Genomic DNA, 27944 nt, shown 5'->3' on the forward strand with positions numbered 1-27944 from the left:
TGTGTCCACTATGGACTCCTGCTGCCAGAGTCCTGCCCAGACCCCGAGTCCTGGATTCCACCTCTATGGTAATGCTTGCTAACTATAGAGAGCCCAAACACTGAAAAATAGTGCTATCTGTATATCCACCATCTAGAGACGGTCTCTTGTAATGTCCTGATGTATTTCCTTGTCTTTTTTCTATGGATTTTTCTTACATAGTTGAGACACTTTTATACTCTTAATTTGCGTCGCTGAAGTATTCTCCCACATTAGCAAGAATGCTTTGTGAACATTTTGATGGCTTCAAATAGTCTGTGATTCAGTTAACGATAATGTAGCCATTTTTGTAGTTAGCTACCATTTATTGGGGAGTATATGTTCGTAGCATAATATGAAGGTATTTCAGACATTAATTCTCATGTGCAAGAGGACTTTGAGATGAGAGTGCTCTCATCTCCAACTTTGCAGATGTTGAAACTGAAGTTCAGAGAGGCTAAGTAAGCTGCCCAAGATCACACAGCTCAGTAAGGGGCAGAGATGGTTTTGAATGCATGGGTGTCTGATGACAAAGGTCGTGATCTTGCCATTGCACCACACTGCCTCCTGCAGCTTTTACACACAGTGTTTAAATAAACCGTGTATCTATCACAGTTTACGTACCCATCACCAGGGAGTTGGACATCTAGCTGGCTTTTAGAAGCCATTGTCAAAAAGAAATTTGTTAAAAATGAAAGGATCACAGAAGCCTGAGATTGGGGGACCCTCGGGCAATGTGGATGCCTTCCAGCCCCCCTCCATGAGCATGCCTCATCCATCAGGAGAATGTGCAGCCTCTACTCGAATGCCCCCGTGCACTGAAAACCCACTACCTGGGCCAGGAAGTTCTATTAACAATGACAGCCATGGTTTGGGCCAAAATGCAGTCAAAGTGGCACAGCAGATCACTGCCACCTTCATCCCACCTCACCCCCACCCCCCAATGGCAGGTCCCCATCCACTCTGGGCTCATTGTTGCGCGTGGATGGGCTGTGGCTCCAGGACCTATCACTTAGCAGGTGCTCGATACACGTTTTTTGACATGAGGATGATTGCCTGCATGTTCCTGGGGACCTTGGCAAACTTACCAAGTCTGGCAGTTCCCACAGAGGGCTCTGCCCAGATCAGCCCTGGGTGCAACTTCCTTTGCGGGAAGGTACAGGGCTTGCAGAAAGGGCCAGCACACCTGCTCCTCACCGTTTTGACCCCACCTCTGGTGTTCAGAGTCTTCCTTTTCCCATGACGCGAGGGGTGCCTCCAGAGAGTGTGCCTTGGAGAGAGGACAGGCATCATGGGTGGCTTGCTCCGGATGAGACCCTGAGGGTCTCTGTTCTCCGAGACTCAGTCTGCCCAGGTCACCTAACCACACAATGACCAAGTGGGGCTACAACCCAGGCCTCATCCCCAGGTCAGGTCTCTTTGCACCCAGAAGCTCCAATGGGGTTGATGTCACTTTCAGCCTCGGCACAGCACTGAGAGCCTGTGATCTGGGGCTGGAGGGCCTGGATTCAGTCTCTGCTGTGCTGTGTCTCCTGTGTAGCCCTTACCCTCATTGTCTTAGTCTCTTCATCCGTAAAATAGGATTCAGAAGACCTGTTCCAGAGGCTAGACGCTCAGGACTGAGACAGTGTCTGCGGACGTGGTCTGCAGACTCTGACCCGGCCAAGTGCTGTGTTACAGCAACATCTCTGGCTTCACCCCACGTGCCACCTCCTAACATCGTGTCCGTCACGTAGCCGGTGTGCCGTAAATGCCGGTTGAATCAGCTGTTGTTGTTAACAGTAGCCAATAAGTGTCACTGATAAGAAGGAATGTGAATTCCTGGTTGCCAACGACAAGAGAATGGGCAAGAATGAGAATGCTGGGGGTGCCCGGTGCAGGCTTGGAGGGGGCGCAGATAAAACGGAGACTTAGGGACCCTGGAGGCATGGTCTCCAGTCGCTGCAGCCGTGTCTGTGTCCAGCAGGGCTCGTGCTTTGGGAGCTGAGACACAGTATGGAGAACACAGGGCTTCTGTGCCATAGTGAGCTAAAGGAGATACTTAACGGGCAGTTGGTCCTAGAAAGGAGCTCAGACGATCGCTGGTGCCCCTCTCATCTTACAGGAGGCAAAACCGAGATCTGGAAGTCATAAGGGACGTGCTCAAGGTTGTACAGAGACAGAAATGGGGACAGTTCAGGTTCTTCCGTGTGACAGGTCGGTCCCCCTGCCAGTCCCGCGACACAGAATGTGGCCGCCTCCGCAGTAGATCCAAAAGGAGCCAAGGCGGTCACGCCCTTGCCTCCTCTGCCCAACCCCAGGGAGAAACCAAAGTGGGCTCGGCTACGGGGAGTAAATCTGAGTCTGGGTAGGTTCGCAGGCAGGGTACCAAGGGCATCATGATTCTGCAGCCCGCAACAGACTGTGTGAGATTTCCAAAGTGGGATAAACGTTGCCATTACCCAGTTGAACTGAGAAAATCGATGTCATTAGCCTAATTATGTGGGCTCTGTTTATAGATGCTGATGCTAGGCACTAGGGGACGTCAAAACAAGGACAGCACGTTGCAAAACATGAAGGGAGGTGGCGGTAAATATCCTGTTGTGAACGTTGGTGCCAGTGGGTTGCTCGGCATGCCCACACCACCAGGGAGGCGATGATAGCATCATGGCCTGATATGTAACAGGCCCTCCAATTGCTTTGTGGGGTGGATGAGAAGGAGAGAGGGAAGCAGGAAAGGCAAGATCTGAGACAATCGTGTAAAACTGAAGCCTGTAACGTCCCCGTCGGGCCGTGTTTTCTTGAGCAGGAAACAGACACAATGGGAGTGAAGGCTCTTGGTCTCCCCGCAAAACGCTTCCTGATGTGGGGGCATGGGCTCCCTTGGGGAAAACGACACTTGGCCGAACTGTCACCTCTCATGTGGTCTGCATTTCTGCCTGGCACCTCAAAGCCACCGGGCTTCTAAGGGAGGGTCCGGGCCAGCGTGAGGGAGGGGAGACTGCTGTCACAGCAGCCAGAGGAGGAACATCATCCTGGCCCCCCTCCCAGCTCCCGGAGACAAAGGGGGCCCTCCCTTCTGCTTTGGGTACTTGTTCGTTTCTCCTGGCTCCCGTCTGCGGCCGTCCCGGGGCTGCTGACCTCCAGAGCCAGCAGCAGGAACGCCAGTGGACCGGGTCCTGCGTGTCCTCCCTCCTCCGGGTATCATAGACACAATTCATGGACTGCGGGCATTAAATTACTACTCTCGTATCCGAGGTCTCTGTGCTCGAGAGCGAGCTGTAGCGTGCTCAGTGTTTATAATCACATCTGCTGCGGTCGTAGCCTCCTGCGCGCGCCGGCCTCTTGCCGCCGTTGGGTGCGTCTGTCCCGCTCTTGCTTGGTGGTCACAATTCTTCACTCACTTGGCTGGGATACATCCTCAAAGGCTGGTCTTGAGCACGAGGGTGAGGGTAATACAGTGAAAGCTTCTGTAGTAGAAATGGGGACAGAGTCTGTTTTTTCTGGCCGGGGGTGTTGGCCTTGCATTCATGAATTATTATTATTTTTTTAATGTTTATTTATTTTTGAGACGGAGAGAGAGCAGGGGAGGAGCAGAGAGAGAGGGAGCGACAGAAGTTCCAAAGCGGGCTCTGCGCCGACAGCAGCGAGCCCGACGCGGGGCTCGAACTCACGGACCGTGAGATCGTGACCTGAGCCGGAGTCGGACACTCCACCGACTGAGCCCCCCAGGCGCCCCTGGGATCATTTTCTGACTCCCCCACGGTCGGACCGCACCCTGACCGTATCCAGAATTTCTGAGCCACCCTCTTTCTTCTCAAACTGTTGGGAGGCGATGCTCTGTTTGCCTAATGTTTAGCATCAGGGAGGTGCCTTCTGCCAGTCAGGTTGTTGGTCCGTTCTGCCTGATTTTCTCTCTCCTTGTCGGTAGACACCTGCACCAGGCGGGGCCGACGGGACTCCGTGTGGGGCGTGCTGGGCCGCTTCTGTGCAGATTTCATTCTGTGCCTCTGATCATCGCTCTGTCGCACTTGTGCCCCCTCTTTGGGAACATCTAGCCGTTTTGAGGCTAGGCCCCTGTGCTCTCATCTCCGAGGCCACTCTTCTTCCCCCTCCTGTGAGTTCTACTTACTGGTCGTCTTCTGCTACCTGCTGGGAAAGCTCCAGAGGGATTTCTGCCATATCCCCGATTCCTTCTCTGTGTGTAACCTCTGCCTCTCACATCTCTCTCTCTCGGGACGCCCGTGTCCTCTCACATCCTCGTGAGAGTGCCAGCGACAGGTTTCCTTACGTTTTCTTCAGGTTTCGGGGCTAAGTCCTTTTCAGAGAGAGCGCCTTTCTCTGAGTCCTGAGGGTAATGTTCCTTTCAACTCGGCTGCTGTGCCCATTCATGGCACCATGCTGGTTTTTTCTTCTAGTTTTCTATGTGCCTGTGTTGGGCAAAGAGGAGCATCACCCAGAGCAGAAGGAGGGAGGGGTGGGTCTTCGTAGCCCTGATGCCCTGCCCTCCTCGTGGCCCTCGCAGGAATGTCTCTGCATTTGGTGCGGTCACGTGGTGTCGGCCAGACCGTCTCCTTGATGAGGCCCTCCAGCTCTGGTCTCAGAGAAGTCAGGACAAGTCACACACCCAGCACGCCCTGCCCCTCGGGTGCCATCCGCCCCTGCCAGGCTGCAGTGGTCGCTTACCAGATCCCCCAGCCCCTGTCACATGTTCACGGGGAGCTTTTGTCCCTGATTGGGAAAGGCTGATGCGGCCCATGGGACCCGTGGGCTGGACGGGGCTCTAGCGCAGGAGGCGGGGGCAGGGTCTGGACAGAGCACTTTGTGCAGGCGGGATCAGGGCGGTCAGCGCTCTGGCAAGGCCTCTGGTGGGCAGCCTGGGGCAGGAGCGGGCACACAGAGGCTGCTGGAACAGGGGGAAGCCGGCTCCCTGCTGCCGGAAGTGGGAGAACCCAGGCGGGGAGAGCACGGATGCTCTGGGGACAATGGGCTTCTTGGTGGGAGGGTCCCACCATATGAAACCTGCCCACGTTGCCTCCAGGCCTGCCCCGGGATGTGAAGGTGAAGGAAAATAATCCAATCAGGCCTGCTTGTCCTCAAGGACAAAATCCTCTGAATCCGAAAACGTCTTGGCGTGTTCTGAGGCCCGTGCGCGCCCAGGCTCTGAAAACCACCCCGGGAGCTGGGCAGGGCAGGGCTGGGCGTCCTCTGGTCGCCGTTTCTCCATGAAGGGATAGAGGCTCAGAGACGGTCACAGCTAGGTAAGTGGCCAACCAGGGGCTCAAAGCCAAGGGCGATCCCTTCTCGGTTCCTGTACTTTTCCCTGCAATAAAAGGAGGAAAAATCAGATCAGCCTCTTCCCTGTTTCCCTCCCTGTGCTTATTGTGTTGTGCCTTTCCGGATAATTGCAGGCAATTAGAAAGTCCCCAGGCCCTTCCTCACACACAACGTCCTCTCCCCATCACAGGGAAGACTGGAAACGAGCCATAAACTGATTTGCGTGCCAGAATTACTCAAAATGCAACAGTTGGCCCCCTTTCTGCACACTTCTGCTGTTCTCCGCAGTGAGGGCCCCGCATCGCAGCCACGTGGCCTCGCATGCACCCACCGCTGTGTGGCCTCGGGCAGGTCACTTCGCCTCTCTGTGCCTGTTTCCGCATCTGTAAGATGAGAAGGACGGTTCCCACCTCCCAGGGCTGTGGCGGGGACTAAATCAGCTAATGCTGCAGGACGAAGCTGGAGCTTCTCCGAGGCCAAAACCGGCAGTGTTATCCGGAGAATCCCTCCTCACAACCTGACGTAAGGGCGGACCCCCACCGCCCGCACACGCACAGTAGGGCCTCCTTCACAACCCCACGGCCCCCCGTCATTCTCGCAGTGGAAGATCTGTAGTGTGCGCCCCACCCCACCCCTCTCCTGGCTCTTCTGCTAACGTCCCCAAAGCCGGCCAGAGCATCCTTGGAGCTAAAATAACCCGAAGGGCAAGTGAAACTCAGCAGGGCCGTTTCGGCCCTTGGAGACCAGAGGTGCTCAGCAAGAGGTGCTCACAGAGTCGGACTCTCCTCCTTCCCCCAGATGGTGGAGGGACAGGAGATCCGACAAAGGGCAGGCGAGTGAGCGGCTTGCCTGGGGTCCCCAGCACGGACTTGAGGTCCCTTTTTCAGCCTGTTCGGCAGACCCAGGCCCACACCGACTGCCCCCTCCTGCTCCTGCTCCTGGTAAAATGGCCTCTCAGGCTTCTCCACCCCGGGGGCTGGGGCTCAGGTTTGTCAGAACAGAGGGGAGGGACTGACGGACTCCACGGCGGGGCGGGGGGGGCTCCTCTCCTCCCCGGACCGCCTTGACGACCCACCACGCCCGCCCCTCAGCCTCCAGCCCTCCCCCACCCCCCAGGTGACCGTGGCCAGCTCTTTGTTCCCTCCCTCCTTTGTAGGTCACCCTGTGGGTGATGAAGCAGCCCGCGCCCTGCGCAGGCAGAGAGGGCGTGGGCAGCGGGGACTCCCGCACGGGACGGCTTTTGTCAGGCTCTGATCGCAAAGCCGCCACGGAGCTGAACACAGGCCGCGTTAAATGGTTCGCAGCGCATCCACACGAGGGCAACGTCTTCCAGCGCTCAACGGGGTGATTTCAAAGACTGTTGGAGACGGCAGGGACAAACTCGCGTGACTAACTGACCGCCGAACACACGCACGTCAACCTGCTCTTCTAATTTTCTAAAAGTAAACTGTGTGAATGCACCGCGTTTTTATTTTCGTCTTCGCCTTCTTCCTCCGCCGTCCCCTAACTGCCACCTATTTCTTCTGCTCGGAAAGCAAGGCTAGACTTAGGTCAACGTCATCCCCCCACGCGGTAGCCTTTTTGGTACAAGGGGGGAGACATTCGCATAACATAAAATAAAACGTCTTAAAGTGAACAATTCAGTGACACGTAGCACATTCCGTGTTTGGACCCCCCGCCTCTGTTCCGTGCCAGAACATTCTCATCTCCCCAGAGGAGCCCACACCCACGAGCCACCCCTCCCAGCCCGCCTCCCGCCAGCTTGGCCGCCTTCTGGATCCTTCTCTCTGTGGATCTGCCTGTGGAATCCCTGTGTCTGGCTTCCTCACCCACCCTGGAGCATGTGTTTTCAATCCTCTGAGGACATATACCTTGCAAATACATTATTCTCAAGAACCTGAACACCCTTCCTGGAGGCAAAGGAAGGAATGTCAGTGTGATACGGGGCCTCTGGGACGGATGCCAGTCCCTAGGCCCAGCTCTGAGCACCTACAGGAACGTGTTCAGTCCTCGGGACGGCCCTGCAAGGCAGCGACCCTTGTTATCTCTGTCACAAGATGAGGACACCGAGGCCCAGGGATGTCAACTAACTCTCCCCACCTCGGTCAGCCAGTAAATGGCAGACGCAGACTTACGGGGCGTCTGTCTGGAATCGAGGGCAGACGCGTGCGGGTCGAGGAGCAGAGCCTGGCTGGAAATTAAGAACGACTACCAACCTTGGCAGCCGCCGACGTTCAGAGATGGGCACGGCTGTCCCGGGTGGGAGTGAGCTCCCCGTCCTGAGGGGTATGCAAACAGAGGCAGCAACCCCTCGGTAGAACATCAGTGAAATGAGTCTGGTCTTGCTTAGATGGTGAACCGGGAGCCCTCAGGTGCGGGGTTTCCAGATCTTGGGGCCGGTCTGTGTTAGAAGGAGCGGCGGGTTGACGGGTTTCAGGTCATTTTTGGGCCACAGCCTTGTCGCCACCCGCTCAGCAGCTCTGCGACCCCAGGCTAAGCTTGGGTCTCCCCCCTCTCCCACCGGCACCACCATGGCCAGGTCGGTTTGTCATTTACCCCCCAAGTGAACGTGCCAGCCCCGACCTGGGGGCGCAGTGACGAGACAGACGGGAGCCCGCACTTAGGACTTCTCCTTCTGTTGGGGCATCATGGTCAGAATTAGACATGAGGCTGACAAGCGGTCAGGTGTTTGGTCGATGGGGTTGATGAGGGCCCAGGTGGTTGAGCGTGGGGTTTCCATAGCGACCCACACTGCCTGGAGTCACCTCTACGAGGGCCCCACGCTGGTGCTCACGGCTGGTGCTCGTGGTGGGAGGACAGGACAGGACAGGGTGAGATGCAGGCTGGGCTCTGACGTGTTTGTCTGCCTCCCATCACTGTCGCTGCGCCTCCCTTCCTGCCGAGGGAGGGGCCTGTCCCCCCAACTGGCTTCGTGGAGCAGGGCTGGCCTGTGCTGAGGGAGTGCTGTCTTCCTGCCTGCAGGACTAGCTCGGGGCCTGTGCGGGGATGTTTTTTTTTTTAAAGAATCAATTTGTCACCTCAGTAGCAACAACAACGTACAGATGGATCGCCTCTCTGTAACAATAGAACACTTTATCGGCCTTTAAAACCAATTTCTTTAACTGTAAACAGTGGCTCTGCAGGACTTGTCAGAGCCCCTGGGGACAGAGTTTCTCTGTCAATCCGACAGCTCCCAGCATCCTTTGTCCTCTGTCCCAGGGTCCCCAGGGAGGGGGCGGAACAGGCATTCCAGTGGGGACTGCCACCCAGCTGTGTCTCCCTGAGGAAGAAAATGGCTTGTTGGTGAAAACATCTCCTGTGGCCCCAACACGCTTTCTCCTCTCTCAGCAGCCGACCCGTCACGCTGGAGCTGGCTTTGAGCCGAGAAATGTCTGGGGTGAAGCTGGCCTTGGGTTTCTTTAGGCCGATTGAACATGCTGAACCAACTCTGGGTTGTTTTACTATTACTATTATTATTATTATTGGGAGGAAAGGATATATTTTAACTTAGACTCTGAGTGTGTGGACATCTCTCCGTGTTTCCGGGGTTGTTGGGCTCAGAGCCTGGGGTCGGCTGCCCATTTGAGGAGCACCCGAGGAACCAGCTTTCCAGGGAATTCAGGGTCGGTTTGGTGCAAAGGGAGCTCCAGCCGGAAACCCAGTTGGGAATCTGCCGACGACGGTGAGAATGAGGCTTCGTCTGTGGATTTGCACAGGCTTGCCTTGTGCACAGACTCACGACCGTTGTCGGGGCGGAGAAGTCCCTGTGAAGGCATTTCATCTCCCATCTTGGAAAACTGGGGTCGGACGTGCCTTCAGTGAAGAGCTAGCCTGGGGTCTGGCCCTGGAGGAGGAGGGAGTGGGCACAGAGACTGACACATGTTGGTTCGTTCATTCATTCATTCATTCATTCACTCATTCACTCACTGTGCAGTGTGGTGAACGCTCAGACAACAGCGTGGCCAGGACTTTCGCATTTTGGCTTCTTTGTTCTGCTTTTTATTTTTCTCTCCAAGCACGGAGGAGATGACAGCTGACTCAGCCCCGGTTGGGACACTTCACAGAGGACGTGGAAATTGAGTTGGTCTTCCAGAGGCTGTTAGCAATTCAGAACAACGTGGATAAGCATTGTGGGCCTGGGGAACAGCACGTGCAAAGACACAGAGGGCTAAGCGTGTGGCCTGTTTGGGAGATGGCGAGACTCTTGGTGCACCTGGTGCGTGATGGGGGGGGGGGGGACAGAACCGTCCGGCAGGTTAGGTGGGATCGTAGCCCCCTCCCCCGCCCCGCCACCGCACGCATTCCATCCGGGGGGCCAGTGAGGAGGCCACTGTAAGTGGCGGGGGTGAAATACAACCTGGAAAGTGAGGACTGAGGGTGGTGCTGGAGGCTGTTGTATGGGCGATGACAGCCGCGGTGGCCATGTTGGTAGTAACGGGGGACTGTCATGGGCACGTGCCCTTGCCATGAGCATGCTTCTCAGCACCTTGCAGGCAGTAATACTCAGTGACCTATGTCGTAGGAACTACTATACCCCCCTTTCTACAGATGAGGAAACTGAGGCCCAGAGAGGCTAAAGTGAGGTCACACAGCTTGGAAATGGCAGAGTGAGATGTGAACTCGGACCGTCTGGATTCATCTGATACCTGGACCCCCACAACCGCGAAGATTCGGCCGATCCGTTTGTGAGCCAGGCGGAGGGATGGTGTCACTGCAGGGGACACGGAGGAACAGGGTAGGGGAGCATTTATGCAAGAAAGCGGGAGTGACAGCGGTCACCGCTGTCTCCAGGGTCACGTCTTCAGCATCAGCGGAAAAAGGGAAAGAAACGTGTTATCGGGGCGTGCGTCCCACGCGGGGGACTCAGCCTCGCTTATTAAGAAAAAAAACATTACACCGAAAACATGACCTTCTCGGGCGATTTGTCCCAACATTAAATAATGACTAATTTGAATTTAAATATGTGGCAGAAAATTATGCTCGGATCCCTTCTTCTGGAAAGGGTTCGGGCTGATTGCTGAACAAAGTCATGCATATTCATAGCTGTGCTTTAATCTTGCCAGTTGGATTCTCTGTGTTATTTGCTAACTTGGACGGAGAGGCCTGGTGGAAATTCAGGGCAGGGAGGTGTGAATCAGGGGCGTGAGCAAAAGTTACTGCAGGCCCAGGAAAAGCACTGGCCCCGGAGTCCGGGGACTGGCTTCCCCGCTCAGCTTGGCGTTCGGCTTCATATTTGTATGCGGTGTGTAGGGCCCCTCGTGGAAGGCTCACGGCCTCTCAGAGCGGTCCAGGCGCTAAGCCCAGGGCCTGCACACAGGCTACCCGACGTGGCAGAAGGATGATCCCCGGTGATCCCCGTGGCCCAGCCCAATCCACGTGGGTCCCAAAAAGCAGACACTGTTTCCAGGCTTTGGTTAGAGGGAGCCTGAGTGCGGGAGAACAGCAGAGCTGTGCAACTTGGCTGGCTCTTGAGGTGGAGGAGGGGCCCGAGTGCAGCCCGGTTCATTAAACGGGGACTCCTGGGCCCAGGGGCCCGCTGCGGGGCTGACCCTCGCCCCCTCTCAGGCTCTCGCCTGCAGAACCCTCTGGAAGTCTGGCTCTTGAGGATTAAAGGTGACACCGGGTGGGGTTAGCTTTGGAGAAAACGCATCCCCACCCCGCGGGGCTCTCTGAAGCAGCCTTGTGGCCCCGATGGATGCCCAGGGAGGCCTCGGAGCCGGTGCGGGGGCGCTGGGGGGGCCCCCACTGCAGGGAGGGGATGGGCCCTGTTCTTCCTCGGCCTGCTTATTTATCTGGGGCCCATGTGAACCACGATTTTCGCATCTCCGTGCTTGTGTGTCAGCCTCTGGGGCACATCTGAGGCACCTCAAAGGATTATATGGGGCCATTTCAGAAAAGCCCAGCAGGCCGCGGGTAAGGAATAAAAAAACCCTTTAAACTGGCAAAGCAACCAGGACGCCGGCCTGGCTTTCCAGCCCTACGAGCAGCCTGGAGCTTTTTCCCTTCAACGTTTCAAAAGATCACCCTCTGGTTTAGGCCACTCCACAAAGCCCCTTTCATTTCTTCCAGGGCTCTGCTGTTTACAGCGGCCCCGCGTGTTCATTATTTTGGGGGGCTTTACCAACAGGCCGCTTTCATCAGGCCGTGGCCGCTCTCGTTAGTATTAAAAAAAAAAAAAAAAAAAAAAGGCACAGGCTCTCCTGGAATTCGCTGGTATATTTGGAGCCACGCAGGCCTGTTCCGCAGCTGGCTTAACAGCCCTGTGACCCTGGCAGTGAGCTGAGTCTCCTCCAGCCTGGGTGTCCGAGTTCTCTGAGCAGGAGAAGGCGATGGTGCTTACCCGCACCCAGGTGCCCTTTCCGTGCGGCTCCTCGGGTGAATGCACTCCCCGCCCCGTTACAGCAGGTGCTGCCCCCTGGGAGAGGAAGTGACCCTGAGAAGCTTCCCTCTCCCCACCGTCTCAACGGCTGGGAAAGCCAAGCCTTGCAGAGCGCGAAGGCCCCGTTGGCCTGGATCCCGGGGGGCCGGGTGGAGCCGAGCCTTCGTCGGCCCGCCGCGGACACACAGCATGCGCGAGACGGGCGGGGTCCGCCGACGTGTCCGGGTGCTGGGGCCGCAGCTGAACTTGCCCAAGACCCAGCGTACCCTTCCTAGAATATAACCCCTAGTTCGTAACATTGTGAGGATTTGGTGAGTGAATGAGCGAGTGAGTGAACGAATGAACGACCAGCAAACGAAACGTCTGGCTCCTGGTAGGCATTCGATAAATGCTACTCCAAAGCCAATGCCAGTGAGGGGCCGCTCTGGTTACCTACCGCTGCATGACGGCCCCAGGCGGAGAGTGGACAGCAAGACCGGACGTGGGCAGCGAGTGGCAGATGCTGTCATTGCCAATCAGTAGCAGAGCGCTGGAGTTGGGCAGTTGTGACTCCTCGTATGGAAACCGCCCAATTTGGAGTGAGTGACAGTGTCATTATGGCGAGACAGACCCCCGTGTTCCCCTGCGCCTCCCGGGAGCCTGCACAGAACACTTGGCCGCTCGGGGCTCCCTGCTCGTAAACCAGAGCGCTCTTGTTGCGGGAATGAAATGGGCATTTATTGAAATCCTTCCCGGGGCGCCTGGGCGGCTCAGTCGGTTGAGCGACCGACTTCCACTCAGGTCACGATCTCGCGATGCGTGAGTTCGGGCCCCGTGTCGGGCTCTGGGCTGACGGCTCGGAGCCTGGAGCCTGCTTCGGATTCTGTGACTCCTTCACACTCTGTCTCTGTGTCTCTCTCTCTCTCTCTCAAAAATAAATAAACATTAAAAAGAAATAAATACATAGATCCTTCCCGACACTCTCCACTTGGAGGCAGGTTTTAGTTCATTTTTTTCAGCTGCCCTGGAGCATGTCTGCCCGTAGCCAAGCGAGGTCCAGTGATAAAATAAAAGACACTCAACTCCTGCCTTCAAAATGCCCCTGGTCTCTAGGGAAATAAAACAAGAATGAGAAGGGCTGGATTATCGAGATCAAGGGTGCTGGTCCCCATGCCAGTGCTGTCCTACCGGCTGTGTGTGTCAGCCTCTGAGCCTCAGTTTCCCTCCCGGGTATAAAACAAGGGTGCTCGGGGCGCCTGGGTGGCTCAGTCGGCTGGGAGGCCAGCTCTTGATTTCGGCTCGGGTCACGATCTCACGGTTTGTGGGACTGAGCCCCACATCGGGCTCTGCACTGACAGCACGGTGCCAGCCGGGGATCCTCTCTGCCTCTCTCTCTGCGTCCCCCGGCTTGCTCTGGCGTGGTGCTCTCTGTCTCTTAAAAAAAACAAAGTAAGTGTGCTTGTCGACCTTGGTGGCTGTCGTACGTGTTTGCTTCCTGATGCGCTGTCTGAACGTGGCCCTGAGTGGGAAGTGACAGGAATGCATTTTCAGGAATCACAGAATGAAGGAGGCCCGTCCCTTCTTCTGCCCAGGTGCCCTGGCCACGTGGCTGGCCCAAGGAAGGCAGACTTCTTGATCGACCTGAGGGCCCCAGGCCAGGCTTTCTCCCCTCACACGCTTCTGCCCTGCCCGCTTCCAGGGTGGGCTCTGGGGCGGGCGAGAGATCAGAGATCAGCGATCAGCAGGGTGGGATGGAACTGACTTCTGCCTGCAGGAAATACACCTTCCTAGGACAGCATGCTGGGCCCTCTTAGGGACTGTGTGACGGGGCAGGCTCCTCTCCCTCCTTCTCCTCTCCCCGCTCCCCTCCCCAGGTTTGGCAATTTGCTATAACGACTCACAGAACTGGAAGAGCCAGCTTCACTTACTGTTACCGGCTCATTATATACAGAATACAACTCAGGCTCCAGTCCCTCTCCCCTCCGGAGATCAGGGTGTGGGGCCTCCCAGCCTTGGCCTTTCTGACCACCGGCCCCATCCTGAAGCCCCGGGGCCCCCAGCCCCCAGTCCTCCCAGTAGCACACGAAAGACGTTCCTATCCCTCTGGAGATTTCAGGGGTTTTAGTGGCCGTGTGCCAGGAACAAGGGGCAAGGACCAGACGGGTGCTTCCTACAATCCACATTACGTGATCGTCCTTGCCCTAAGGCCTGGCACTTGCCAAGTGCCCAGTCCCAATTTGCTGCCACGATCCTGTGACACCCTCTCTGGTGGTCGTTCTACACGGCTGAGATATGGTTCCGTTCATTGTAGCATTCATGCGCTTGCGGGCGTTTACTCAACACCTACTAGGTGCCAGCTGTTACCTGGCTCTTACAAGATGGGGCAGCCAGCCCGTCCCCGCCCTCGCAGGTGTCACAGCCTGGCATCTACAGCCCCCCGGGCCTGTGGGGGAGCCTGGACCCGCCCCGCAGCTGCCCCCTCCCCGTCACATGGCATGGGGCAGAAACCGGGCCAGTTATTCAGTAAGGTCGCATGATTGCAAATAGGGTTTTCATTGGCCTGAGGCAGCATTCCCGCTGGCAAACGTGACCCGGCAACACGCTGGATTTTTCGGGGGGGGGGGGGTCTACTGCTCTTGGCAGACACAAAACAAATCCACTTGGGATTAAGCAGAAATAGGATTATTAAAGAGTGGGCTTGTAGCCTCGCACGGACGTGCACAGACGTGACTGCTTGCTGCTCAGGAAGGGGATACGCGAGGGTTCCAGTGGGAGCGGCCCCGCCAGCTTGGTGGGCGAGGCGGAGGCCCGTTACCGTCTCTCCGGGAGGAGTGCGGTCTTCCGGCTGCGGTGCAGACAGCCTGCTTGCGACCCGGGGCGCTTTTTATAGAGACTCGCCAGACCCGTGTGTCACACGCCGTCTGCACAGCGCCCTCGGTGCCAAGACTCAGCTCTCTGACTCGGGGAAAATGCTGTTTAATTAGCCAGCTCAAAAGACACCCAATTATGAGGGAAATTGGGCTGGAAGAACCCGTTTTTTTCCGATTTTTCTCTCCTTCTGTGCCGAAACCCATTCCTCCGCTCCAAGACCAGCTTGTTAATTTTTTAATGTAATTTTAAGTGGATGTTCTAGGAGGAATGCGCATTCTTCTGGAAATTGGCTGAGAGCCGCGTGCTTGCCTCAGCACCTCACGGCTCACTGGGGATGGCGGTGTCCCCATCGGGGTCTCTCAGGCTCCAGTGGCATTTGCTGAGCGCCCGCCAGGCCCGGCGCTGGGCCAGGGTCTTGGCCGTCCACTCCGACGCGGCCCAGCTTTCCAGGAACCTGCCTCATGCTGCTGGAGCACCTCCGTGGCACAATCTGCCTCCGTTGAGCCCTTTCGGTGAAGGAGAGGCTGAACCCCTTGGGTTCAGAGCCCCTTGGGTTGAGAGCCCCTTGGGCTGGGGCAGGGGAGGTCCTGTTCTCAGAAGGTACCCTGGAAGGGGACCCCTGCCTCCACCCTCCTGGAAGGGCCCTCACCGTCGCGGTCCCCCACCCTAGTCTACCAGGAGTCACCTGCAGTCATGCACCACCCCAGGCGGCTGAGCTGACGGGCACGGGCAGCCAGCACGTAGTGGAGTGTGGGGACTCCCCCGCCAAGTGAAGAGACCCCCCCCAGGCCACCATGTTCAGGGGGTGAGGGGCTCACGGGACACCCTGCGGATTTTAGGAGAGTAGGGGCTCAGCTCTGACTCTAGAAAATCCCCGCAGGGAAGCCCAGGGAGGCTCGAGGCAGCGTCCCATGGAGAAGGAGGCACTGTTGCCCTGTGCCTGGGACTGACTCCTGTGTCAGATGGAGAGTAAGTCAGGGCTGGGGAAGGAGACGCTTGATTTGAAGATGACTGCGGGGGTGGGGAGGCTATTGCAATAAGAGAGGGGCTGTTACAACAGAGGTGGGGACTATGACGACAGAAGAGGGGCTGTTGTAGCAGAGGAGGAGCCATAACCATAGGGGGAGGAGTCGTTAGAGCAGGAAAGGGGCTGTAACAATTGGGGAGGGGCTATTGCTATGGGAGGGGCTACTACAATGGGGGAGGGGCTATTACAACAGGGGAGGAGCTATTACTATGGGCGGGGCTATTACGGGGAGAGGCTATGAATATAGAGGAGGGGCTATTACAACAGGGGCGGGGCTATGAACATGGGGGAGGGGCTATTACACGGGGAGGACTTGTTACAACAGGGGAGGGGCTGTCATATCAGGAGGGGGTTAATTCAGTGTAAGATCTGGAGCGTCTCAAAGGTAAGGGGAAAGGTGTTTCCTTTAGGGAGGAGCACACAGGGTGCAGGGCTGGATGGGTCATGAGCAGGGGGCATCTGGTTTGTGCCCACTGGTTCTCAGGAGGGCTATGCAGTGGGCTCTTGCCCACCGCGGGGCTGGGCACAGTTGGGCCTGTTGGGGGGGGGGGGGGGAGGCCCGACTGAAATCGGTCCGGCTCACTACCGGCATTTTGTCCAGCCGTTCGTGTGGTCCAGTTTGGCTAATCTTTTATGAGCAGGGAATGGGAACCTGGAGGTCCGTGCCTGGCCTGACACAAGTTAACAGGGGCACGGGCACAGCTTGTCTAAGTCCACAGGGCAGGGACGTCGTGCCACAGCTCTTTGCTGGAGCACAGGGTGGGGTACTTAACCTCTGGAGTTTCTGAGAGCACGGGGCTCAGGTGAAGTCCCACACTGTCAACTCAGAGCAGGTCACAGCCACCACTGTCCTGACTCGGATCAAGAAGGTTCCATGGGGTCCACAGGGAGAGCTGTGCGCTCACCCCAGAGGCCACGCAGTGTGGGTTCCGCCTTGCTCATCCATGCCCCTGGTGCAGTGCTGTGCGGCTGTGCAGGGGGCTCCTAAGGGGCTCACCCTGCAGCCAGCCCGGCGGGACCCCAGTAGGGGCACCACATAGAGCCTTCCTCTGCATCGGCAGCTCCCGGATCAATCTGGGGACTGATCAGCTCTCCACACTCTGTTGCGACCGTGTCTCAGGTGGGGTTGAACCAGGCCCGGTGCACCCCAGGCGAGCCGAAGATATGGGGTGCCAGATAGGCATGCCGGGGAGCCCCGCTACATATGGCAAGGCACACGGGCCGGCTGTTGGCGGGGTGGGGAGCACGTGTTAGAAGGCAAGAGGCGGCCCAAATGCTGATACCCCTGGCTTCTGCTTTTCTGGCACCAAAACATGTTTCCTGCCAAGCTTGCTTAAGCTTTCTTCACGAAAACCTTGTGCGATGGTTTCTTCCACTCTCCGAGATATTCTTAAACTTCTCAGAAGCCGTGTGTGGAAGCCACTGCAGGTCCGCCCAGACCGCGACTGCCTTGGGAGCGGACGGTGGCTGCGTCCTCCCCAAGCCAAGTTAATGTCGAGCTGCACTAGGTCCCACGGCTACGGTCGTTGCCGTGGCCCGTGGAGCCCCTGTGACGTGGGGGCCCGCGGGCTTATTGGTTTTGACGGGCGCGGCATCGGTGCCCTTGCAGGCTGTGAGACTGAAGCCAGGGTCCTCCGGGAAGGCAGCAGAGCAATGCTCAGGGCTCCGCAGAGACCCCGAGCCTGGCTCACCCGGGTCCTGGCAGCTCTTGAGTCTCTGAGCAGGACTGTCGGCTCCCTCGGGGCGGGGGGGGGGGGGGGGGGGGGGGCAGGCAGCAGGGAGAATCTGAGCATGGCACCGCCCTCACCCAGCATCTCAACACCCCGCCCCGCCTGGGGAGGTGCTGTGAGTCCCCAGGGAGACAGGTGTGCTGCTGCAGCCTCCAGGTGGAGAACTAGATAACCCTAGACCCCACACTAAGCACCAAAGCTACCCAAGGCCATGGATCCCGTTGCCCCCCTTGCTGCTCCCTCCGGACTGCCCCCGCCCCCCCAGATCGCACACATCTCCTCTGTTCACCCTTCTGTTTGGTACCTCTCGCTGTGGTCGTGGTAGAGCCTGGGAGCAGAGCATCCCTGGGGAGAGACGAGAGAGGGCGTAGGCAGGGCATAAAGGGAGTGGGGGCTTCGCTCTAGAGCTTAGCCGGCAATCTGAGAACCACGGTGAGAGGTGGGTGAGGTTTCCTGAATGTTTAAATGTAGGAGGGGTTTTGTGTGACCTTTCTTTAATGCGGTCCTAACTTGATTGCCTGGTGTACCAGCTTCCAGTAGCTGTCATGACAAATTAGTACGAAGTTGGTGGCTTAGAACAACAGAAATCTGTTCTCTTACAGTTCGGGGGTCAGCAGCCTGAAATGGATTTCACTGGGCTGAAATCGGGGTGTCTGTGGGGCTGCACCCCTCACGGAGGCTCTTGGGGAGAACGTGCCTTGGCCTGTGGCCCCTTCTCCATCTGCGCGGTGAGCAGTAAAACACCCTCAGCCTAGCTGTCTGACTGGGACCTGTGTTTGCATTGCCACGCCTCCTTTGCTTTCATCGCCACGCCCCCTTGTTTGCGTTGTCACGCCTCCCTCGTTTGCATCGCCACGCCTCCCTCCCACACTCTGACCTTCGCGCCTCCCTCTTGCAAGGACCCTGTGATTGCATGATGCCCACCAGATAATCCAGGATAATTTCTCATCCCAAGATCTTTAATTAATCACATTTGCAAAGCCCCTTTGGCCATCTAGGGTAAGATATTCACAGGGACTGAGGATTAGGGCATGGACATCTTTGTGGGGTGTCGGGGGTGTGGGTGGGGCATTATTCTGCCAGCTACACAGGTGAACGTGGCCTGCCTGAGTCCGTAGAAACCGGCTTTTTGACATAGTGTGTGGTGTATTATCCTGAACGTCCCCCAAGCACCGAAGAAAATGTGTGTTCTTCAGTTTTCTATTGGCAAGAACGCCCCAGGTATATCCTTGGATGGAGTTTGGTAATACCGTAGTTCAAGTCTTCTGTCTTGTAACGGATTTTTGTCTGCTTAACTGTTGTCTCGAGAAGTGTATTCAGATTTCTACACCGAATGCAGCTTTGTGACTTTTTGGCTTGAAGTTCTGTCGACCTTTGGTTTGTTTACTGTAGGACTTTATTCCATTACAAGATTAAAACGTTACATATTGTTATATCTTTCTTGTAAATTGAATCTTTTATCATTGAATTAGCAAATTTTCATCCATCTGGCAATGATTTTGCTTGTGTGTGTGTGTGTGTGTGTGTGTGTGTGCGTGTGTGTGTACTTTTCACCTAGTCCCAGGAGCAAGGTATAAGTAGGCAGGTTTCTGTCTACACTGTGGATTTATCTCCAGTTCTCACATCAAACATGGAGCTCTCTGGCCCCAGCTTCAGGCTGAGGGCTTCCTGTTAAACTCCCTCTCTTGGCTTTGTCCCCTGACCCCCAGCCCTCATGCAGTCATCAGGACAGAGAGCCAAGATCTCCTGTTAGAAAAGGGTCCATTTCATCCATGAATCACATAAAAAACCCAAGCCAGAGTGGCTTAGCTAAGACAGAAGTTTATTAGCTTGTTTCTTTCTTATGAGCAACACGTCAGGTGGTCAGTGCAGGGCTGAGGGTCTTCGTTATGTTTCACTCTGCGTGGCTGCTGTTCCCAGGCGTCCTCACAGTCCAGAATGGCTGCCGCAACACCGGGCATTGTGCACATAGTCCAGTTCTTGAAAAGGATAAAAGGTGTGGAGAGCGGCATGCTGTCATTTTAAGGAAACTTCCCGTGTTATTGTTTCTGTGGCAAGGATTTCAATGTTGTTTAGTCTGCCCTCTTGTCAGTGAAACGGAGTCTGCCCAGGTGGACAATTCTGGATGATTTGTTATTTCACATCTGCTCTGTTCTCCAGTTCAGTTGCATTCCTTGTGCATTTGGCAAGCACATGTGCTTCTTGGTGGGGTCCTGGTGGGGTCCAGGTCAGGGGAGGGGTAGGGAGGGGGACTCAGCTGGGTCGCATGGGTGGGGAGGCGGCTGCTAGCAGATGAGGCCATGGAACCACCTGAAAAGCCCAGGAACAACCCTCGGGGAGGGGTCTCAGTGTGGACGGTCTGGGGGCCGGTACCAGCAAGACTCAGGTGCAGAAAGAACACACGAGGGGCACCCGGGCTGGGGAGTGGGGTGCCCCGGGGCCAGAGACAGGGAGCTCTGGCGAGAAGTGGTCGGGCCTGGCCGTGTGAGTGGGGTGCAGGGCTCGCCTCCTCCCAGGCTGCCAAACTCAGACCCGCACACCACCGTTCCGGCCACCGCACCCTCTCGTAACAATTTACTCTACACAGCTGGGCTTCAGCGCGTAGGTAGAAAGATCTGGTGACTCAGGTGTGCAACAGGAGTTAGACCAGCGAGGGCCCCCTTCACATCACAGACCTCGCTGCTCTTTATGACCCCGCTGGAGAAGAGGCTCGGGTCCTTTCAGCCAGGGGTGAGACCCGTTCAAGCCCGTGTGACCGTGGATTGCATTTTTTAACTATTTATTAAACGATCGTCTCTGTGGCCTGGAGACTCCAGGGCTTGTAATCCAAGCGTTAAGAGGGTTCCCTGGCGTTCTGGCATCTCATTCTGACTCTGCTCGCGGCTTTTCGCTGGGACTGGTTGCTTCCCAGATCTGCAAGGTTCGTTTGCCCCAGTGGAATTTTCCAGCGTGCCTCTTCCAGGCAGCAGAGTTCTAAGAAGGTGGAGCCTCTGCACTTTCTCCAGGACGGGGAGATGGGTTCTTTAGCCTCGGATCTCTCCTCGGGTCCCGCTGGACGGGCCGCATCTGGGCCCCCCCCCCGCCCTTTCTTCTGCAGGGGGGTGTCGTAGCCCATGGCGGTGTCACTAGGAAGGCGAGGACAGAGCTGTTGGTGATGACCCCAAGTGTAGCATTCGCTGGCACATGGTGGGTGTCTCCAGTCACACTGTCCGTTAAAGGTTAGGGGGGGCCCTGGGGCTGCTGGGGATCCCTTGACTGCATTCCTGAACAGACGGGGTACGGCCGGGGCCGTCTCTGCCCTTTGGCCCCTCGTGAATCCTACACTTCCTACTGACTCTTCCCTTGAATGAGTGTTGAGCTCAGAGCCCAAGACCCCCAAGACCAGAATCAACCTTCCTGCCACTTGGTCACCAACAGAAAGCTGTGCTGACAGCTCTGACCTTTGTATTTTATTTTATTTTTTTATTAAAAAAAAATCTTTTTTGGGGCGCCTGGGTGGCGCAGTCGGTTAAGCGTCCGACTTCAGCCAGGTCACGATCTCGCGGTCCGTGAGTTCGAGCCCCGCATCAGGCTCTGGGCTGATGGCTCGGAGCCTGGAGCCTGTTTCCGATTCTGTGTCTCCCTCTCTCTCTGCTCCTCCCCCGTTCATGCTCTGTCTCTCTCTGTCCCAAAAATAAATAAACGTTGAAAAAAAAAAATCTTTTTTAACGTTTATTCATGTTTGAGAGACAGAGTGAGAGTGGGGGAGGGGCAGAGAGGGAGGGAGACACAGAATCCGAAGCAGGCTTCAGGCTCCGAGCAAGCAGTCAGCACACAGCCTGATGCGGGGCTCGAACCCACCAACCCGTGAGATCATGACCCGAGCTGAAGTCAGACACCCAACTACTGAGCCACCCAGGCGGCCCTGACCTTTGGTATTTAAAATTTTTTTTAATATTTATTTTTGAGAGAGAGACAGATGCAAGCGGGGGAGGGGCAGACGGAGAGGGAGACAGAATCCGAAGTTGGCTCCAGGCTCTGAGCTGTCGGCACAGAGCCCGACGTGGGGCTCGAACTCACAAACCCATGAAATCATGACCCGAGCCAAAGCCGGACGCCTAACCAACTGAGCCACCCAGGTGCCCCCTGACCTTTGGTATTTTAATTGACTGTATAGTGTGACTACAGATGGACACTTAGGAAGACGTGGGTTGCCAGCCTCAAAACCGATCTGTGTTTCTGGTATCATTATGGGTCTTCTGTTGACTTTTCAATAATGGAAAGAAAACTTCTGTCCAGCACTTAAACATTTGGATTTGAGGCAGCTAACTCCTTGTGCGTGTTCATGGGGACGTGCTCTGATCTGGAGGCAGGTGTCTCGTGGTGAGGTGGAGAGGCCACTTGGGGGAATTCTGTCCCCCCCTCCCTGCTCAGCCCATGTCACTGTCCTCCATAAAGCACCCCTCCACCCTCCTGCCCCTCCGGCCTTGGTACCGAGCATTTCCTGGACACCTGCCATTACGGAAGCCACCTTGCATCATCCTTAACGACAGTTCCGTGTGCAAAGAATTCATATCCCCGTCACACAGACAGAATTGGGGCTTGAAGAAGGAAGTGACTTTCCCCCAAAGAACCACATCACAGGTGGATGTGAGATTTCAACAAAGTCTCTTTGGCTCTGCTCTGGGCCACCCTGTGTCACCAGGATTTTGGAGCAGGCAGGATTTCAAGGCAATGTAGGTCCCCATGTGCAATTAGGGGTCAAGGCTCGAGCCCGCCCGCTTCTGGGTGCAGACAGAGACGACGGGGTGGGAGCCTTGCCCCCTTGGCCAGAAAACCCAGCCCCTAACCCACCCTCTAGATGTCAGCCCTGATCCAGGACCAGATCTGACCACATCTCCACCCTGCCGCAAGCCCAGGGGCCCTGGCCTTTCTCAGCCTCCCCTTTGGCTCCACACTTGGTCAGGAGCTGGCCTTTGAGGCCCCCCAGTGGCCTCTCCCAGGACAATCTGCATTTTATACGAAGGTGGGTCCTTCCTACGTTGGGCTGTGAAATTGTCCTTTCTTCTGTGAATTGGTGGTTAAGGATAGTAGCTTTCTTTTAACAACATCCCTTGGAAAAATAAAAGGCTAGTGGGCCCCCCTTATATTCTTGTAAACTGTGATGGTTGGCCCGTGGAGGCTGGAAGCCTGGGCACAGAGTCCCTCTAGCCCTGCATGTGCCACGACCTGCCCCGTGCACCTTCACACTGGCAGGCCCCCAGTCACGCCTGCCTGCCCACCTGCCCTCTCCCCGACCCTCCTGGCGAGGTCCCAGCCTTCCACATTGAACTCAGCTGTCATTACATCCAGAAAGCCCTTCTGATGGTGCCCCGTGGACTCAGATCCTGCTCCTCCGGGCTCTACCCCACAACCCCTGTGGCTGCTTCTCCAGCCACATCCTTGCCCCACTTTGTCATCAAGGGCTTCTGTGTTTTTAAATATTTATTTATTTTGAGAGAGAGAGAGAGAGAGAGAGAGAGAGAGCAAGCATGGGGAGGGGCAGGGGGGAGAGGGACAGAGAATCCCAAGCGGCCTCTGTGCTCAGTGCAGAGCCCAACGTGGGTCTCAAACTCACAAACCGTGAGATCATGACCTGAGCCGAAATCAAGACTCCGACGCTTAACCGACTGAGCCCCCCAGGCGCCCCAATCAAGCAAGGGCTTTTCTTCTTCTATACGCTGAGCTTCTGGAGGGCAGGGAGCATGTCCTGCTGTGTGTCCTCGGCCAAGGGCAGCACGTATGTGACCGGAATGGAGGCGTCAGGGCCAGAGTAGCTGTGGGGTTGGGCATGGGCTCCAGAGCGGTCAGGTCGCCGCCCCGTCCACTCAGGACAAGCTTGGGGACGTAGATGGGGTGAGCTGGCTTGAGGGGCTCTGCCAGGCACCCTCATGGTGACCATGTCTCTTATGCATCGCTGGTCATGCCCCCCACCGGCCTGTTTGGACAGACGCCGTCGGCTCGAAGACAAGCACTGTCTGTCTCCGACTTTGTATTTTATTTTTGGCTAATGCAACTTGGCATTTTATTTTCCTTCATTACTTGTTGTGCTCGAGGCGAAAGCTCCAGTAAATCTGTGACCGTCGTCATCCGCGGGCCTGGTTTTCAATCCGAGGCTGATGATTAGCCCACTCTTGCCCTCTCCCTAGACTGCCTCCTCGGGGCCCCCGGACTAATTATGGCAAGGTGGGCTAACCGAAGTTCCGTGTCGGGACTTCTCCGGAAATCTTTCGAGCCCTGAAAGTGCAGAACATCGAATGTGTTCAGAGGATGCGGTTAGCTGTGTCGGTGGGGGTTATGGGAGAAGGGGACCTTAGAGGGCACGCATACTCCCCCACCCCACCGCCTCAGCCCTGCGTGTGTGTGTGTGGTGTGTGTGTGGTTTCTCAGAGGTCTTGGGGTGAAGGGGGGTGGCTCAGGCCTGGGAGGGGAGAGGGCGTGGAGACAGGACGGGGCAGCTCTCCCAGGTGAGGGTGAGATGCCCCTCCTCCTGCACATCCCTAGGGCCCCCAAGCCTTGTCTTCACCGTCTCCCTGCTGCGCTGCCCGCCCCCACCCTGTCCAGCCAGTGTGGGGTCAGGGGAGCGGCTGGCCTCTCCCCATCTCCTGAGCCCCTGTGTCTGCAGCAGGTGCACACGGGCGGGGAGGAGGCGCGCGCCCGCGTCGTCTGCGGCCCGCGGGCCCTCCCGAGACCCAGGCCTGCGGTGCCGTCCTCTCCCCCTTCCTGAGAGTCCCTGCAGGACCCGGACCCCCGCCCCTCCCCCCGCCACCGCCTCAACTTCAGCTCTCCATCAAGGGCCCGGTGTGCTGGAAGAAAGTGCTATCAGTAATAACCCTTCACATCGCTACAGCGATTTCCAATTTGCCGTGGGCTTCCACATCCATTATACCGTTTAATCCCGCCCCACAGGTAGCCGCCAGGACGAGGGAGATAATACAAGCTAAGCTCTGGTACAGGGCCTGCCCCACCGTAGGCACCTGCAAAAAAGACAGCTGTAACTCTAGGGGTGGGGAGAGGGAGGGGAGGCAGGGGGAAGAGGCAGGAGGACAAGCTTGGGCAAGGGGAGGAGGGGGAGCGGGGAGCTGTTCTCCCAGCTGGACTAGGACCGAGGCCAGCAGCACGGGCTCTCAGGCCAGTGCTCCCTGTACCCGAAGGCAAGGCCCTTCCTCCCACCCCTCCCTCCCAGAGAGGAGCCATGGGTTCTGTCAACCAGGAGGGCAGGTCCCAGGGCCAGCCGGCCCTGGAGATGGTGGGGTCACTGCACTTGGAAGGGGAGTCTAGCATTCTGGGCAGAGGGAGTGCTTGTCAAATGAATGAACAAGCACTGGGGATCCCAGGCTTGGCCAGCTTCCTGAGAAATAGATCTTTATTCCACTTGACGGAGGAAAATGTATTAATTGATGCCCCATCTCTGCACACACACAAAAATGCAAGGGGACTTCTTAGGCGACCTGAATAACCCAAAGAATAAGACAGAACAGCGAGGATTGAGGACAAGGGGAGGCAGTGGACAGTTGCTCCGCGGAGCTCCTGAGTCTAGTAGTCTCATGCTATCCCTTAGAGGCCACACGTTCCCACTCAAGGAAGGTGGGAAGTCATGTCCTCCAACGAAGGGGCAGTCCAGCCCCGATACCTCCATAACTCTGAGGGTACCCAAGGAGCACATGCATCCCACATAATTTATAGGAAGGGCCCTCAGGAAAACTGCTTGTGGAAATATCCCAGGCACTGGACAATGGGAGTCCCTCCAATTCCATACCCGTTCCTTGATTTCCTAGCACAAGCTACTACTCAGCACACAGACGTGAGGCCCTGAATGCTGGGTCTGGACTCTGCCATCCTGAAACTTGAAATTCACCCATCTACTCAACCATCCATCCCTCTCTCCATCCACCCTCCATCACCTGCCAATCCATCACCCACCAGTCCATCCATCCATCACCCATCCATCCATTCATCCATCCATCTACCCACCCACCAGTCCATCCATCCATCCATCCATCTGTCACCCATCCATCCATCTATCCATCCACCCCTCTATCACCCACCAGTCCCTCTCTCTATCCATTCACCATCCATCCACCATCCACCCATCCATCCACCCATCACCCTCCAATCCATCACTCACCAATACATCCACCCATCCATCCATCTATCCATCCACCCATCTATCACCCACCAGTCCCTCTCTCCATCCATCCATCCATCCATCCATCCATCCATCCATTCACCCTCCCCACTGAACACTGATTTATCAGAGATTAATCTGACAGTGCTGTAGGTTCTGGGGATACAGCACTGAGCAAGAGACGCAGCAGCTTAAAATCAGGGCCACCACACACACAAATTGGGCGGGCTTTGCACTGCACAAGGCAACTTTGCTGAGGGTGAATCGAGCTAAAATTCACTTGCCAGGCTATGAGCTCTGACGTGGGCTGCCTTGGCCTGGAGGAAGGGGAATCTTTTTCCTGGTATAAAGGGGCCAACCATTCCTTAAGGCACTTTCCCTGGGGGCTACTTCTACCTTTTTAAATGTGCATAAAGTCTTTGGTCAGGCAACAGCAGCCCTATTCCATCCTGGGCAATCTCAGAGGGAGGGTGTTATATCCCTGCCCCACTCCTGACATACCAATCAAGTGTCCCTGTGCCTTGATGTTGCTTTTCCAGCACCTGAGATAACTTTGTCCCAAAATAACGTTCCCCAACTAACTCATTCATCCTTCAAGGACACCTGCTCCAGGAAGCTCTCCTTAACTACCCTTGGGAGGCTCAGTGACTCCTCTGAGCTGCCACAGATCCCCAAAATTACCCACTTCAAGTGCTTACCACTCATTGTAGGCGATGAAGGGCCACTCCTGGCCTCAGGGCTGGCCAGAGGTGACCAGCAGGCCTGTATCATCCACCCCAGTGGCTCAAGTCCTTCACAAGGTTGCCAGATTGAGCACACACACACACAAAAGACAGTTAAATTTAAATTTCACATAAGCCACGAATTATTTTTAGTATATCACAAATATCGCACACATACAGAAAAATGCACAACATGGGGGAAATACCTATACTAAAAGGTTACTTGTTTATCATAAATTCAAATGTAAGCAGGCATCCCGTGTTTTCTGTCAGCCTTCCCTTCAGCTGGACCCCAGCTTCCAGGAGCAGGCCTCCAAAGTGAGGTCAGGTGTGCTGGGTGACCCCAGGGTCACTGCCCCACAACAACAGCCCCAACCAGAGAACAGCCTTCATCCAGAGGCTTCCTTCACTCTCTCCGTCCAGGCTGATTGGGATGTCTCCTCTGAAAGTCCCCATGCGTGCCTACCCGCACACACACACATGCACACACACACACGCACACACAGCCTGAGCCCCTGGCTGTCCCTCCATCGTAGCCGGGCTGCCCTCCGCATCATCAGTCACCCACCACCCCATGAACCCCAACAAGGCTCCTGCCTGGGCCAGGTTCCAAGGAAGCCCCATCTCCGCGGGTTGGACAGGTCCCACTAGGCCAAAAAAGTGAGTTCAAGAAAGTAGCCTCAGCCCTGGATAGATTTTTTTTCCTGCTTAATTATAAAATCCATTGCAATAGAAATCACAAAACAGAACAACTTGGCTATTATAGGGACACTGCTTTATACTCATAACTTAAAGAGCTTGTTTTAAAAACGGACTGTAAAACCACTTAATTACTTGGTTTTAAAGCCAGCCATGTGGAAATTATGTTCCTTCGGTGTCCGTTTTGGAGGTGATTTCTGGCAAAGAGAACTCCACAGTGGCTCATTTTGTGCCAAGCTCCCCAGGGCTGCCTTGCATGTACGCAGCCCTGTGTGCTCCCTAAACTGTTCTCATGGCCTTTGTGAGCCTCGCAGGGTCCCAGCAGTTAGACAGCTGGTCACCCCTAAAGGTGATGAGCCCAGGGTCCAGCAATAGGGACCTTGTGGTGCCTGCCAGGCAGCTCCTAAGAGAGGCCAGGACCAAGTTCTGAATATTTTGACTACAAATCTTACAGTCTTTCCACCATACCTACCTGCCATCCATCTATCCAACCACCCAGCCGTGCCATTTATCTGTTTATTTACCTGTCTGTTGGCTGCCTCATACACACATACACCTGCCCACCCATCCATATATCCATTCATATCTACATATATACACACATCCATCCATCCATCCATCCATCCATCCATCCATCCATCCTCCCATCCACCCATCTATCCATCTACCCATTTGCCCATATGTCCATCTATCCATACATCCACCTCTCTATCTACCTGTCAACCCATTCATCCATCCATCCATCCATCCATCACCCATCCATCCATCCATCCATCCACCCATCCATCCACTCATCCATCCATCCATCTACCAATCCATCCATCCACCCTTCCATCCATCCATCCATCCACCCTTCCATCCATCCATCCATCCATCCATCCATCCACCCTTCCACCCTTCCATCCATCCATCCACCACCCACCCATCCATCCATCCATCCACCCATCCATCCACTCATCCATCCATCCATCTACCAATCCATCCATCCACCCTTCCATCCATCCATCCATCCATCCATCCATCCATCATCTATCCTTCCATCCATCATCTATCCTTCCATTCAACAAGCCCTTATACAGCTCCTCATATGCTGAGTTTCTGGGCAAGCATTTGGCTG

The 27944-nt window shown here is 56.0% G+C and overlaps 1 protein-coding gene and 1 long non-coding RNA gene across 5 annotated transcripts in view; one reads left to right on the plus strand and one right to left on the minus strand.

The window, feature by feature from the left end:
• Positions 1-27944, plus strand: part of SORCS2 (sortilin related VPS10 domain containing receptor 2) — a 456995-nt gene that overhangs the window by 319761 nt on the left and 109290 nt on the right. The window lies entirely within an intron of this gene.
• Positions 14593-15682, minus strand: LOC147582140 (uncharacterized). The gene is made up of 2 exons (XR_015249852.1): positions 15189-15682; positions 14593-15009 (listed from the first exon to the last, which is right to left on the minus strand). It is a non-coding gene; the product is annotated as an uncharacterized LOC147582140 (long non-coding RNA).

This window comes from Puma concolor, chromosome B1, assembly GCF_028749965.1.
Source record: "Puma concolor isolate L17-30 chromosome B1, mPumCon1.1.hap2, whole genome shotgun sequence".
NCBI lineage: Eukaryota > Metazoa > Chordata > Mammalia > Carnivora > Felidae > Puma > Puma concolor.